Source organism: Lissotriton helveticus, chromosome 4_1, assembly GCF_964261635.1.
Source record: "Lissotriton helveticus chromosome 4_1, aLisHel1.1, whole genome shotgun sequence".
NCBI lineage: Eukaryota > Metazoa > Chordata > Amphibia > Caudata > Salamandridae > Lissotriton > Lissotriton helveticus.
The window spans coordinates 637677118-637690895 of NC_136063.1; the positions used below are offsets into that span (position 1 = coordinate 637677118).

Here is a 13778-nt window from a genome sequence, read left to right on the forward strand (position 1 = left end):
GGCCACCTCAAAAGTTTAGGATTGTCGCCTTTCATTTGCATTAGCTATTTGAGAGGTCTGTGGTCAGTTTGAACAGTGAGTGAGTACCAAAGTATGGGCTCAATTTCTTCAGGGACCAAACCACAGGAAAGGCCTCCCTCTCAATGGCACTCCAACCCTACTGCTTATAAAAGCTACAGGTTGGTCTTGGTTTTCATCATTGGTCTGGGACTCCTATCCCTAGCTCAGAGGCATCAGTCTGCACAATGAACTGCCTGGTATAGTCTGGAGCATTGAGAATTGGTGCTGAGCACATTGCCTCTTTCAGGGTAACAGCCTTTTGACAGCTAACTGTCCAGTTTACCCTTTTTGGACATCTTCTTGGAGGTCAATTCTGTGTGGGGTGTCACAATGGAACCTTTCACAAACCTCCTGTAGTACCCAGTCAAGACTTGGGTCTGGGTGGTTGGAGCTTCCCAGTCCAGGATGCCCTGGATATTGGGTTGTAACTGTTGCACTTGGCCTCCAACAACAAGGTGGCCCAAGGATACAACTGTTCCCTGCCCTATCTGGCATTTGATTGCCTTGATAGTTAGGCTTGTAGTTTTCAGGGTTTTTAAAACCTACCCCAGGTGGATCAGGTGATCCTGCCAGGTGGAGCTAAAGACAGCAATATCATCTAGATATGCTGCACTAAAGGCCTTCAATCCAGCAAGGACTTGATTCACCAACCTTTGGAAGGTGGCAGGGGCATTTTTTAAACCAAAAAGGCATAACAGTGAACTTTTTATGCCCATCAGGTGTGGAGAATGCGGTCTTTTCCTTGGCTCCTGGTGCCATGCCAATCTGCCAGTACCGCACAGTTAAGTCAAAGCTTCTAAGAAATTTGTCTGCACCCAATTTATCTATCAATTCATCAGCTCTTGGGATAGGGTGAGCATCTGTCTTGGTGACAGAGTTGAGGCCTCTATAGTCCACATAGAACCTCATTTCTCTGTTTCCACCCTGTGGGTGAGGCTTGGGGATTGGAACCAGCTGGCACAGGGGCTCTAAGAGGGTTCAATAACCCCTAACTCCAGCATCTTACTTACTTCAGCTCCGATTGTCTCCTGAACTTGATCAGACTGTCGATAGATCTTATTTTTGACAGGTACACCCAGCTAGGGGGAGGTCATGAGCCAAAATGAGTAAGATCTCCCTGTAAATTTGAGGCACTACCACTCTCCTAGTGGCACCAGGGTTGGGGTCTCTGGCCTCAGTGTACAGTAGTCCTTTCTCCCAATAGGCTCTGTGGGTACCACTGACATCTTCCTTTTCATGTGCAGCAGCTTGCTGCCTCAGGCTCTCAAGAGTTCGACAGGTCTCCTGTCCAAGGCACCACTCTTCCCAAGTGGAATCCTCTGGGCCTAACAGCTCAACCTGGTAAGGGTAAAGTTCCATGGGCTCAGTTCCCTCTGGGGCTTCGAAGTCCTCTCCCCAAGGAGAGCGGTCCTGAGTTTTTGGCTGTTCAGAAGCTGGTTTCCAAGTCTTCTTACCTTTCCTCTTGGAAGGTTGGGCCATTCTTTCAGGCTCCAACACTTCTTTTTCACCCTGCTTTTAGCTCTGTTCTCTAGCGTTGACACACAATCTCAGGGATCTTCAGCATTGCTACATGGGTTTTCAATTCTACCTCAGCTCATGCGGAGGTCTCCAGGTCATTCCCAAGCAGGCAGGCAGCTGAAAGCTTTGGAGAGACCAATACATGTAAAGTTGATGGAAATCATGCACATTATTTCCAGTTAACCATCCAGCTAGTGTCTTAACTGTGTAGTCAACCAAGTCAATCCAGGATTGGTTTTGGGTTGTGTGAGCCCCCCCCTGAATCTAATTCTATATTCCTCAGTTGTGAGTCCAAAGCTCTCAGAGTATTATTCATGAGGCCATAAGGGAGAGAATGTGGCCTAACGGCTAGGACGGGCGACCTTGGAACCGGGTTAGAGTCTCGGCAGGGACGCTCAACATTCAGTCATTCTGGGCAAATCACTTGACCTAACCGTGCCTACAAAAAATAAATGTGTCAGTCTGTAACATAACTGATGCTCATATAAAGCTCTCAGATACCTTCGGGTCTAGTTCACACTATATAAAACTACACAAAAAATAGGACCCAGCATCTGCCCCTGAAAGGGTCAGGAGTCTGTCCCTGCAGTTACCAGTGAACAGTTTCCAAAGGAGTGCCCCACAGTGTGACTTCTTCACTTTTCTCATTTCACAAGCTCTCTCAAAAGCTGTGAACCATTTGGTGATATCATCACCTTCCTCATATTTAGGGACAATCTTTTCAGGGATTTTGAGATTATAAAATTGCTCTCTGTCCCGATTTGGTATATTGCGATTATCATTGATGGGAGCTAAGCCCATCTCTACTCTGTCTTTTTCTAGAGCCAGGAGTCTGGTCTTTAGATCTAATCGTTTTGCAACTTTACTAAAAGGTTGGTCTACTCATGAGGCTGTCCTCAATCGGCTCAGAAGCATCTGACCCACCTGCGTGGGATCAAGGTACTAAGTTGTATTCTTGTATTAAGGGGCACTGGGGCCCTTCTCTCCCTATGAAGTGGGGAAGGGGAGGAAGTTCTCCTCAGCCCCTCCATTATCTTCTTCCCCTGAGAGGTCTTCACCATTCTCAGAGGGATGGTCCTTAGCATACCCTGCCACAGCTCCTGGAGCTTTTGTTTGTAGGGATGGGACCCCACGTTAATATTTTTAAGCTTACATGGAGACCTTAACTCCCTGAATTCTAAGTGGATATAAAGGGTGCAGTAGAACTCCTCAACCATATTCTCTAGGCCATAGTGGTTATCTTCACTAATAGCTGTTTCTTGTTAACCGACATTCTAACAAAAATGCTAAGCCCTCTTACCCCTAACAAAAGTGAGTTTTATTTTTCTAAAATTCAAAAGGGACTTAACCAAGGCCCTAACAAGACTAATTTGGAAAAACGTGTCATTTAAAAAAAAAACTGAATTCTAAAGACAATTTAAGAGTTGTGTCATGTGATCAGGTGTTGACCAACTCAGTCCAACAAATGCAAAGTTGTATTTCCCACCGCAGATCCAGGAAGTTGGCTCTATATATACTATTTTAAACAACAAGGAGCTACAGAGGGAAAATGCAAGTCAGATCACCCTCCAATCATCAAATATTCAAACAACAAAGATCTGGTAACATCGGGCAACACCCATTTATTGTAAGTCCTCTGTGCCCATCTTTCTCACCGTTTTATAAAAATAAAAAAAAAGGGGGGGGTTGGGGAAGCAGGTATGTGTACCACAAAGAAAAATGTGTGGAGAAATGAGAAAGCACCTCACGTGTGCACCACCAGAGGAGCTAGTGGCAGGTACTCACCAGCTTGCCCACGTTCTTATCATCATCAGTAACTTTCTCATATAGAAAATAAATGTGTCCAGTAAGAAAGGTTTAAGAGGTGATAAACATATCACTGGAGAAAGCAAAAAAGAAAGAAAAAACGACCCTGTGAAAAACACGAGACAAGAGGTCTCAATTAGCAATAAAATGGAGCTCGAACTCACGTATATAATTACACCCTTTTTAATCTAAAGCATGAGCTTGCTCAACATTAAAACACTGTATTTTGTAAACCGTTTCAAGGAAGGCCAACATGTTTCATTGCCTGTATGTCTTTGTGGCAAATTCGTCAGGGCTTTGAGGTCAGCGATCACCTCCCTGGACATCTAACATTGAATAACGAGTGACAAGAGGGAGCTACAGGCCTGCGTACCAGCTCCCACGAAGTCAGGGGTCGAGACAACGTGTGATGGTCATCGGAGAGTGATGAACCTACAAGCAACGTTTGTGCTGTTTTTTGAGGGGTTAAAGTGTAAGGGATACACACCCCCCTGACTTCGTGGGAGCCAAAGAGTCGGGCCATGGCAGCAAGAAACTCTTGCACCTGAGCAGGAATTGGCGACTAACCCGGAAAAGGTGGGTAGACCGGCGGCGATGTCGCATGCCCTGCTGGGGCCACAGGGCTGGCACCACCCGCACCGGGAAGTAGGAGAGGAACGATGCTTCTTCGACTTCTTATTGGAATGCTTGGACTTAACTGACCCCGAGTGCGAAGACTTAGATCCAGAAAAATGATGGTGACGGTCCTGCAACCGGGACCTCAAGCGGGGCGGAACCGACTGCCAGACTTCCTGCAACTTTCAGGACTGCTTCCGCAAAGTCTTCCGTGGCTGCTTCCGCAAAGTCTTCCGTGGCAGTCGGTGCACGTCTTGGAGTCGTGGTCACGCCCCAGGCAATAGAGACACACGCGGTGTGGGTCAGTCACCGACATCATGCGGTGACAGTCCCCAGAGTTTTTGAAACCGGCATCCCAACGACACAAGGAGTCGATATGAGAAATTAGGTAAAAGGCCTCGAAAAAGCTCAGTCAAAAATGACTGGGGGTACTTGCTCTTCCCGGATGTGAGATTCCTGGCGCAGAAAAAGAAAGAACAGAGTGCGTGGGCGCGTCCAAGTAGCGCCAGCGGCGTCATCCCGGCACCAACAACGCACGCGGAGCTGCATGATGACACCTACCGATGTGCAGGGGTACTGCTGACGAACACTTTCCGGATCTAGAATGACGCCTGGGGAAATTGTAAGGTAAGGAATCTATCACTACATGTTTCTTTCTGATAACTGATGCAGTAGTGGTTGGGTTGAGTTAGAAACCCCCATACCAGTGTCACTTAGAATAAATGGGTGTTGCCCAATGTTACCAGATCTTTGTTGTCTGTATATACTACACCAAAGTGAAGTATAGTGTGGACAGAGTCCAGTGGAACCACAAAGGTAGGCAGAGGTAAAAGTAGATAATACCTTACTCTCTATTTGTGGTAGTGTGGAAGAGCAGTGTGGCTTTATCAGAGGGTAGTGCTAAGCATTTATTGTACCAACTGAAACAAGAAATTATGTCACACACTCAAAGACTGAACTCAGACCAATTTGTTTGTATCAAAAATATTATTTAGTTATTAAACCAAGCCAGGCCTGGTGCAGGTATGTGAAATAATAATTTGCAATACTTATGCAATAAATTACAGTAGAATGTAGGTTTAAATGTATGCGTTGATTTACAAATAGTCAACAGTTCAATCTAACTTTCCAGTTACTTTCCAGATTACTGTGCATGTTACTTCTTGGATTACTTTGTAAGTTATTTTTGCATACCAGTGTGATAAGCCTAGATACCATACTGGGACATCTTCTAGACAAAAAGGTAAGTAATACTGTTTTTGTATATTTGCAGTTTTTCAAGTTTTTATACAAACCAACTCCACACAGAATTTCCAAAGAAAAGCAGTCAATGCAATCCTATGGGAAGAAATGAAGTTATCGGTTCACAGGTAAGTACTTGTTTGTGGGAGTTGGGTTTCTGGGGTTAGAACCAGGGTTCCCCTAGGGTCGAAGATGCACTCTCAAAGCACCCTCAGCTGCACTAGGGCGGACAGGAGCAGATTGCTGAGGCCCAGTGTTATGCAATAGGGGATAGGGGGCCTCCTGTTGGTGGCTGCTCACGGGCAGGCCACAATGTTGTTGGGAGCAAAGCTCCAGGTGTTAGGCTCAGTACAAAGGGGATTTTGAGTTAGCACACAAAGTGCACCCGCAACAGCACAGGAGCGGCTGGGTACAGGGTGCTGTTTTGGCGTTGGGTGCCCTGTTGATTTCAATGGGGATTCTCCGGTTGAAACAAAAACTGCAGCTCCGGACGAAGATCTTCTGGAGGAGACCACCAGTTTGAGAGGTAAGTTGTGATGCCTGGGGAAGCGGAGACACAGTCAGTTGGGCCACCGAAGGTTGTGGGAAGTTGGGTGCAGAGGTGCCTTTAACCCCTTCATGCTCATGAAGGAATCGTTCCGTCATGAGCACCAGTGCTCCTGTGCTCATGACGGAACCATTCTGCCATGAGGACAGGGGCACGAAATCCCTCTGCTGTAAACAGCAGAGGGATTTCCATTTTTTTGGGTGGCCTCGGGAGGTGGGGAAGAGCTTCCCCAACCTGCAGAGGCCATTCCCTGGTTTTCAATCTAATGACGATCAAGCGCATTGTGCGCTGTCGTCATTAGATCGAAAACGAAACAAACTTAGTTTCAGTTTTAGTGTTTCAGTGATCGTGGGGCTATCTCAGGTTGAGGGACCCACGAAAGCCATACCTCGCTGGACTCCCCCGGGTGTCTAGTTTTCAGAAATGTGTGGTTTTGGTAGGTTTCCCAAGATGGCCGCCGAGCCAGAGCCAAAACCCAGGTGACTCCCCTTGCAAAGCCAGGTTGTTTTGTGGTAGGTCATTTTGATGTCTCCTCAATACATTTTGGGCCCTTGCCTGTCGTGGGTACTTGACTCACCCACGCGAGTGAGGTACCATTTTTCTCGGGAGACCTGGGGGAACGATGGGTGGTAGGACATTTGTGGATCCACGTAGATTCCAGAACATACCCACACAGAAATTTGAGAAAAAAGGCATTTTTTCAGCTAAATTTGAGGTTTGCAGGGGATTCTGGGTAGGAAAACGTTGGGGGACCCACGCAAGCCATACCGCCCTGGATCTCTAGTTTTCATAAGTGGGTGGGTTTTGTATGCTACAATGACTCCATAGTGGAGTAGTGTGGCTCACTGGTTAGACGCAGCAGACCCAGGAGCAGAAGTCGGCCTGGGACCAGGGTTCAATTCCCGACGCGGCAGGGTCGTGGACTTGGGTCAGCGGACTCGATAATTCTCGCTTTGGTGCTTACTCTAATCAGGGGTTCCACTCGGCAACTCTGGGCATTAGCTTGCCTAATCTCCACAACGGCCCCATCAATTCCGGGATGCCTGGCTCCACCTTGGGGACTCCCAGCAGGGACCATCCCACAGGGAAAGCCAGGACGGGTTCCCCAGAGTTATACAGCGCCAGGAAACCTACGGACGGGTAGCAGTGCACTTTACAAGCTCAAATACATTTACATTTACAAAAGACTGATTAGCCAAACATGCCTAATCAGCTTATATTTGTGAATGACCCAATGAGAGTTTGTCCTGGTCTTCCACCGTCATACTTCCCACCATGCTGTCCTTTAGCTACGAGAGCCAGATTTGAAAAAGGCACAGTAGGTGAAGGTAACCACGAAAGAGTCCTAAAGTGTCAATGATGTGAGCTTCTCATTTTGAATGGCTGCTTAAGAGAAGATATCTACATACGCTGCTTGATTCCGTGCCTTTAAAGGCTTTTCGGTTATGAAATAAGAACACAAATGTTACTTTGGTCTTTGCCCTAAAGGAAGTGCCATCCTTGCATTTGTCATATTATAAACCTTTCTCAAGCAGTTTCTTTTCAAAAGATTAGTTGAATAGGGGACCATCAGACTACTGTATGTTAAATCCTGTGCGACAAAAGCTGTTGTAGCTACTGTGACTTATGTGAGATAAAACTGCCAAAATAGTACCATGTCCTATATTAGACGATGTGGTAAGAAACGTGAATATGCTATTTGCTTGGTTAATGAATGCTGATGTTATCAACCACATAAGTGCAATTGGTATATTTTGGGAGTATTTTAATTTATCTAATACATTTGTAACTTTTAGCAGTTTCTAAATTTGGTCTGGTATTTTTTCAGAATGTATTGTGTTGATTAAGCTTAGGATTTCTAATGTGTACAGAGTTTTCCAAAAGCAAAGAAACTAATAATTTGAGCTAAAACAAAAAATAAAAAACAAACTATGGTGGAGGTTCTGAAGACCTAGGGTGTCTAAGTCCCACAACATAACTCGGCGATTTCCTTATTTTCATGTTCTCATAATTTCCCATATTGTACACTGGAGCTCTCGGTTTCAACGTCCACTATCCTACAGATGTCACACAGTCTGTTATATTCTGCATGACTCGCCTAATTCAAATTGTCCCTGGTGCATTGAAGTGTCTTCGTTTTTGCACCTGCCTGAACAGTGCACCCTCACTGAACTGAAGTGAACAGGAAAAAGCGGTTGATCAAACTAAGTGAAAGAGAATTATAAAAACCTACCAATGGAGAAACACTACAGCAGATCGTTAAATAGACAAAGAGATAAGGACATACGAGCATGAATAGCTTGCCAATAAACCCACGGAAAATTATAAATATGGATGGAACCATGATACTAATAGTAATAGTGCTTGCGCAGGGTTTTATACACTTTTGATATAACTTATTGTACATGGTTTGTATTTTTTTACTGGTAATATACCAGAGAGACTTATGGTATTCTTGAAATATCCTAAATATATATTGTGAGTCTCATAGGCCAGATTCTATGTCAGGACCGGAGGCTTCAGATTATGCTTTTCTCTCTCCGCTGTTTATTAACAGAAAACACATAGCAGCCAGAAAAGCAAAACTTGTAAAGGATATGCTATACCACTCAACACTGGGATAAACATATCTCCAAAAAAACATCAAACACATGGGATAAACTACAACTCCCATCAGTCCATAAACATAGTCCTTCCATAGTGTCCACTGCGCTAAGGTAGGGCATCCATCTTGTGATCCCATCCTCTTTCTTCGCTGCTACGCAGCCAGTTAAGTGCCTTCCCTGTTCTCTCCCTCGTTTTTGGGTGTAGTGAGAGCGTTTTGGGGTTGGGTACTGCGTGTGTTATTGCAAATTGTGTGGGCTCTTGTTGTGGGGGTTTTCAAAGGTTTTGTTTCCCTTGCAGAGCCCGTGTTTCTTGCCTTTGTCGCGGGGACGTTTCGCCCCTGACGCGACTGTCCCCGGATTTGCGGCTCGTTTTGCTTGCCGCTAGAGGGCGCTGCCGCGTCTCGTTCTCCTCAGCGCGTCTTTCCCTTCATCGGGAGCCGCGCTGAGGAGAGCGATCGCGCCAGAGCCTTCGACTGCTGCCCCACCGTGACGCCCGACCAGGGTTGTACTGCCCCAGCATCTTGACGCCCGTTTGTGGGTCTGTACTTGCGGTTTTACCGCGCTGACGCCTGCGGGCGGTATTTGGTTCAGCACTTGCCGGTTTTACTCGGCGTCATTTGCATATTTACTCTGTGAGCGCGCTGGGGGGCAGCTTGAGACCCGGTCTTGTTTAAGAGGGTCAGCGCGTTCAGAGGGGTGCTGCCTCTTGCTGTCTGGTGTGCCAGATACTCAAAGCCTTTGCTAACCTCTGGTTAGCCCACACTACTGGTGCCTGGGCCAGTCTATAACCTCATTCCCCGCCCTAAAGGACTTAGTCATGGCAGAGGGATATTATGTTGAAGAGGAAACCCACCAATACTTGGGGGATGACGAATTTTATGACGCTGTAGATCAGTCCATCTATAGGTGTGTACAGGAGATCGTGGGGCCTATGGAGGATAGACTCTCGGCCCGCATTGTGGAGGAGTGCACTAAATTGGCCTCTACGGTAACGGGTACCCAGGGTTCTGCCCCTGCCACTTCTGAGATTAAACCACCTGCCCCCAAAAAGGTATGCAGGGATAGTGGCTCCGGAGGGTCGCAAGGGGTGGATAAGGACGCCTTTGAACGCCTCCGGGATGCGTTCCTGGCTAAGGCAACGGAGCCTGACACCCCTGCGTCGCTCCCAGCCCCGGGCCCTTCGGGGTCGACCGCGACAGCCCCTTCCTCCCCGGGAGGGCTCTCCCCGGCGGACACGGATGACGACGAAGATTCAGTGCGCTCGTGGCGCCCGTCCGGATCAGCGGCGGAGTTGCCTCATGACGCCTCAGGTATGCTTGACCCGGACGATATTATCCATCCGAGGTCGGCAGCCTGGGCACCGGGCGACAAAGTCGCGAAGTTCGTGGCGGGACGTCTGCGCAAGCCACTGGAGCAGGAGGCACGTAGTTGCCTCAGGGGAGAGTGTCCGCGGCCTTCACTGGAGGGCAAGGTGGCCCTGACCCCTGAGTTAGACGGGAAAATGGCTACTTTTATGGCAAAGTTTGTTAAGGACCCGCGAAAAGGCATTGACCGTTCCTGGCGGTCATGCCAGGACAAGCTTTTAGATACAATAGGCCCCTTAACGAAGATCCTCGACATGGCGGAGGAGGCCAAAGTTTCCGGTTCCACAATTTCACCGGAAGTTCTCTCTAATTGGGCTCAGAGGGCAGTGATATTTTTGGGCAACGCTAATTGCGCCCTTTCAACAGAGCGTAGACGCTCGCTGCTCATTAAGTTAGATCCTAAATTGGGTGACCTGGCCTCGTCAGAGGCGGGAGCAGTAGCGCAGGGCGGCCTATTTGGAGATCCATTCATAAAAGAACTGGGGAAATTTGTCTCCACCTTTTCATCCCTAGACAGAGCACAGTCCACCATAAAAAGGGTGTTTAACCAGCGTTTTTCCCGGGGGGCCGGCCGTGGAAGGGGCCTCACGTCCGGCCGTGGTGGACAGAACCAACCAAATAAAGGTCAAGGCTCCGGCAGAGGTCAATACAACTCCTCGGCTAATTACACTAACTTCTACCCCTCCAGGGGTCAACGCTTCAGAGGAGGCCGCGGCGGCTTCAGGAATGACGCACACAACAACAATTCTCACGGTGAGTGTAATCCCGGCGGACCAGGTCCAGATTGGGGGGAGACTGGCCTGCTTCCAGGAGGCCTGGTCAGCACTTACGAAGGACGCGTGGGTTCTTCAGACAGTGCGTGGGTTCCACATAGAATTCTACGATCACCCGTTTCAATTAAGGGATCCACGGCCCATTCTTTTTTCCCAAGGGGATGCCCGGTTGATCGACGAGGAGGTCTTGGCTCTGTGCCAGAAAGGCGCCATCTGTCGTTCAACACGGCATCCTTCAGGTTTCCGCAGCAACATTTTCCTGGTGGAAAAGACGGATGGCGGCAAGAGACCGGTGATAAATCTCCGAGAGTTCAACGGTTGGTTGGTTTACAACCATTTCAAGATGGAGGGGATCCATCTTCTCAGGGACGTCCTACGGGCGAACGACTGGATGGTCCGTTTGGACCTGAAGGACGCTTACTTGGTAGTGCCCATCCACCCGCCTCACCGTCGGTTCCTGCAGTTCCTCTGGCGGGACCAGGTTTACGAGTTCACAGCCCTTCCTTTCGGACTCTCCTCGGCCCCGTGGTGTTTCACCAAATTGTTACATCCAGCGATGGAGGTCCTTCGGAGTCAGGGCATCCGAATGATCGTCTATCTAGACGACATCCTTTTAATGGCACAATGTCCCAGCAAGCTGATTCTTCAGCTCAACCAAACGATAACGTTATTGCAAGGTCTGGGTTTCATCGTCAACAAAGACAAGTCTGTCTTGACGCCTTCCCAGAGGATGGTGTTCCTGGGGTTCCTGGTGGACTCGGTGCAGGCTTCCCTCAGTCTGCCATCACGGAAGATGGCCAAGATCAGGCACGAACTCCGGCAGACGATCGCCAAGGAGCGCACGTCTCTGCGTCAGATCGCCAGGGTGGTGGGCCTCCTCTCGTCCTCCATCCAGGCGATCTTTCCGGGTCCGCTTCACTATCGGGCCCTTCAGCGCCTCAAGGCGTACCACCTTCGGAAAGGTCTATCTTACGAACAGTTGGTCCCATTGTCCGAAGAGGTAAAGGAGGAGATGTCCTGGTGGCTCTCCCACATGGAGGCCTGGAACGGCCGGGCGATTTTCGGGTCGGTTCCGGATCTAGTAATAGAGTCGGACGCCAGCAGATCTGGTTGGGGCGCCCGTTGCGGCGATTTCTCCACAGGCGGAGGCTGGTCGTCAGAGGAGCAGCGTCTCCATATCAATTGTCTGGAGCTCCTCGCAGGTTCTTTCGCGGTCCGTTGCTGGACCAAGGATTCGGCGTCATCGTGCGTCCTTCTACGGATGGACAACATCTCAGCGGTGCGCTATGTCAATCACCTGGGCGGCCCTCGGTCCAAAGCCTTGGCGAATTTAGCAAAGGATTTTTGGGACTACTGCCTAGCCCACCAGGTCTCGGTGACAGCAGAGTACCTACCGGGTCGAGCAAACCAGGTGGCGGACTGGCACTCGAGGTACCTGCGGGACTCGAGTCTCTGGAAGTTGGACACACAGGTGTTCCATTGGCTACAGACCATTTGGGGCCCGTTCTCGGTGGACCTGTTTGCGTCCCGTCTCGACTTCCAGTTACCAAGGTTTTTCAGCTGGAGGCCGGATCCTCTAGCGGTGGCCACGGATGCGTTCCTTCAGAACTGGAGTCAGGAGCGCCCGTATGCTTTTCCACCTTTTTCAATGATAATGAGGTCGGCGGCCCTTCTTCACCGCCAGCAGGCGGAGGTGGTGATGGTGACGCCGTGGTGGAGGTCGCAAGTTTGGTTTCCGGTTCTTCTGGAACTTTCTTGGGATTTTCCAATCCTACTCCCCCGGCTCCCTCATCTTCTTCTCAATCCAGACGGGGACCCGCATCACCTGATAGTGCAGGGTTCTCTCCGCCTCATGGCATGGAGGCTTTCCGGAGACGCTGGTCGCTCCCTGGCCTTTCGGGAGCAGCTGACTCCTTTTTGGCTAAAGCATGGGCCAGCAGTACCACGAAGAGATATAGATCAGCGTGGTCCAGGTGGGTGCGTTGGTGTCTTCGACGGGACCTGGATCCCCTGGTCGCAGGAATCGTTCACGTACTGAATTTCCTGGCGGATCTAGCGACTAGCGGTTTGGCCTATCGAACGATTAATGCCGTTCGCTCGGCGATTTCGGCGGCACATGAACAGATAGACGGTGCCCCGGTTGGGGAACATCCCCTGGTGTGCAGGCTCCTTCGGGGGGTACGTCTTGATTTGCCCCCGGAGCCAAGGTATTCTGTCCTTTGGGACGTTAATTTGGTCCTGAACCTTTTCCTTTCTTGGCAACAGAATAGATATCTTTCTCTGAAAGAACTATCGGCAAAATTGGCCATGCTATTGTGCCTGGTGTCGTGTCGGAGGGTGTCCGATGTACGTGCTTTGGATATCTCAGCGAGAGTGTTCTCTCCGGATGGAGTTACCTTTACGGTGGGTCGTCGAACGAAGTCCGCAACGAGATCTATATCTTACCCGGCCTTCGTGGACGTTCCCAAACTATGTGTGGTCCAGTGCCTAAAAGCATACGAAGATATGACTTTAGAACTTCGTCCTCCGGGCGAACAGCAGCTCCTGATCGCACTGCGAAAACCGCATAAGGCGGTATCCTCTCCCACCATAGCCCGTTGGGTACGGTGGATATTGCAAGAGGCTGGCATTGATACCAAGCAGTTTGGAGCTCATTCGGCCAGAGGTGCTATGGCCTCGAAAGCTTTCTCCTTGGGAGCACGTTTGGAGGACTTAATGCGTGCTGCAGATTGGTCCTCGGATTCCACTTTCAAACGGTTCTATTTCAAGCCAGTGGTGGATATTGCGAGTTTGGTGGTCGGTCAGCTTTAAACAAGCATAATCTGAAGCCTCCGGTCCTGACATAGAATCGAAATTTGCCTAGCATAGTAACGGTAAGTTTCAATTCTATTAAGGACACGGAGGCGAGGATTATCCCACCCACTCTCCGGCGGAGATCCCTCCCCGTATTGGTGTAAGTAAAGATTCTTTGAAGTACTTGCTTCTAACGTATTGGTGTAGTAACAACACTTGAAGTGCTTGCTTCTGACGTGTCGGCATATTTATTGTTTCTTGCCTTGTTCAAGTCACTTATGAACGTTTGCGGCGCTGACGCTGTTGTTTTCCTTCCAGGTAACGAATCTAAACAGGATCGTGGTTGATTTGGCGTGACTCGCGCGAAGAAAGAGGATGGGATCACAAGATGGATGCCCTACCTTAGCGCAGTGGACACTATGGAAGGACTATGTTTATGGACTGATGGGAGTTG

At 49.1% G+C, this 13778-nt stretch overlaps 1 protein-coding gene across 1 annotated transcript in view; it reads right to left on the minus strand.

Moving 5' to 3' along the window:
• Positions 1–13778, minus strand: part of SDCBP (syndecan binding protein) — a 187213-nt gene that overhangs the window by 67669 nt on the left and 105766 nt on the right. The window lies entirely within an intron of this gene.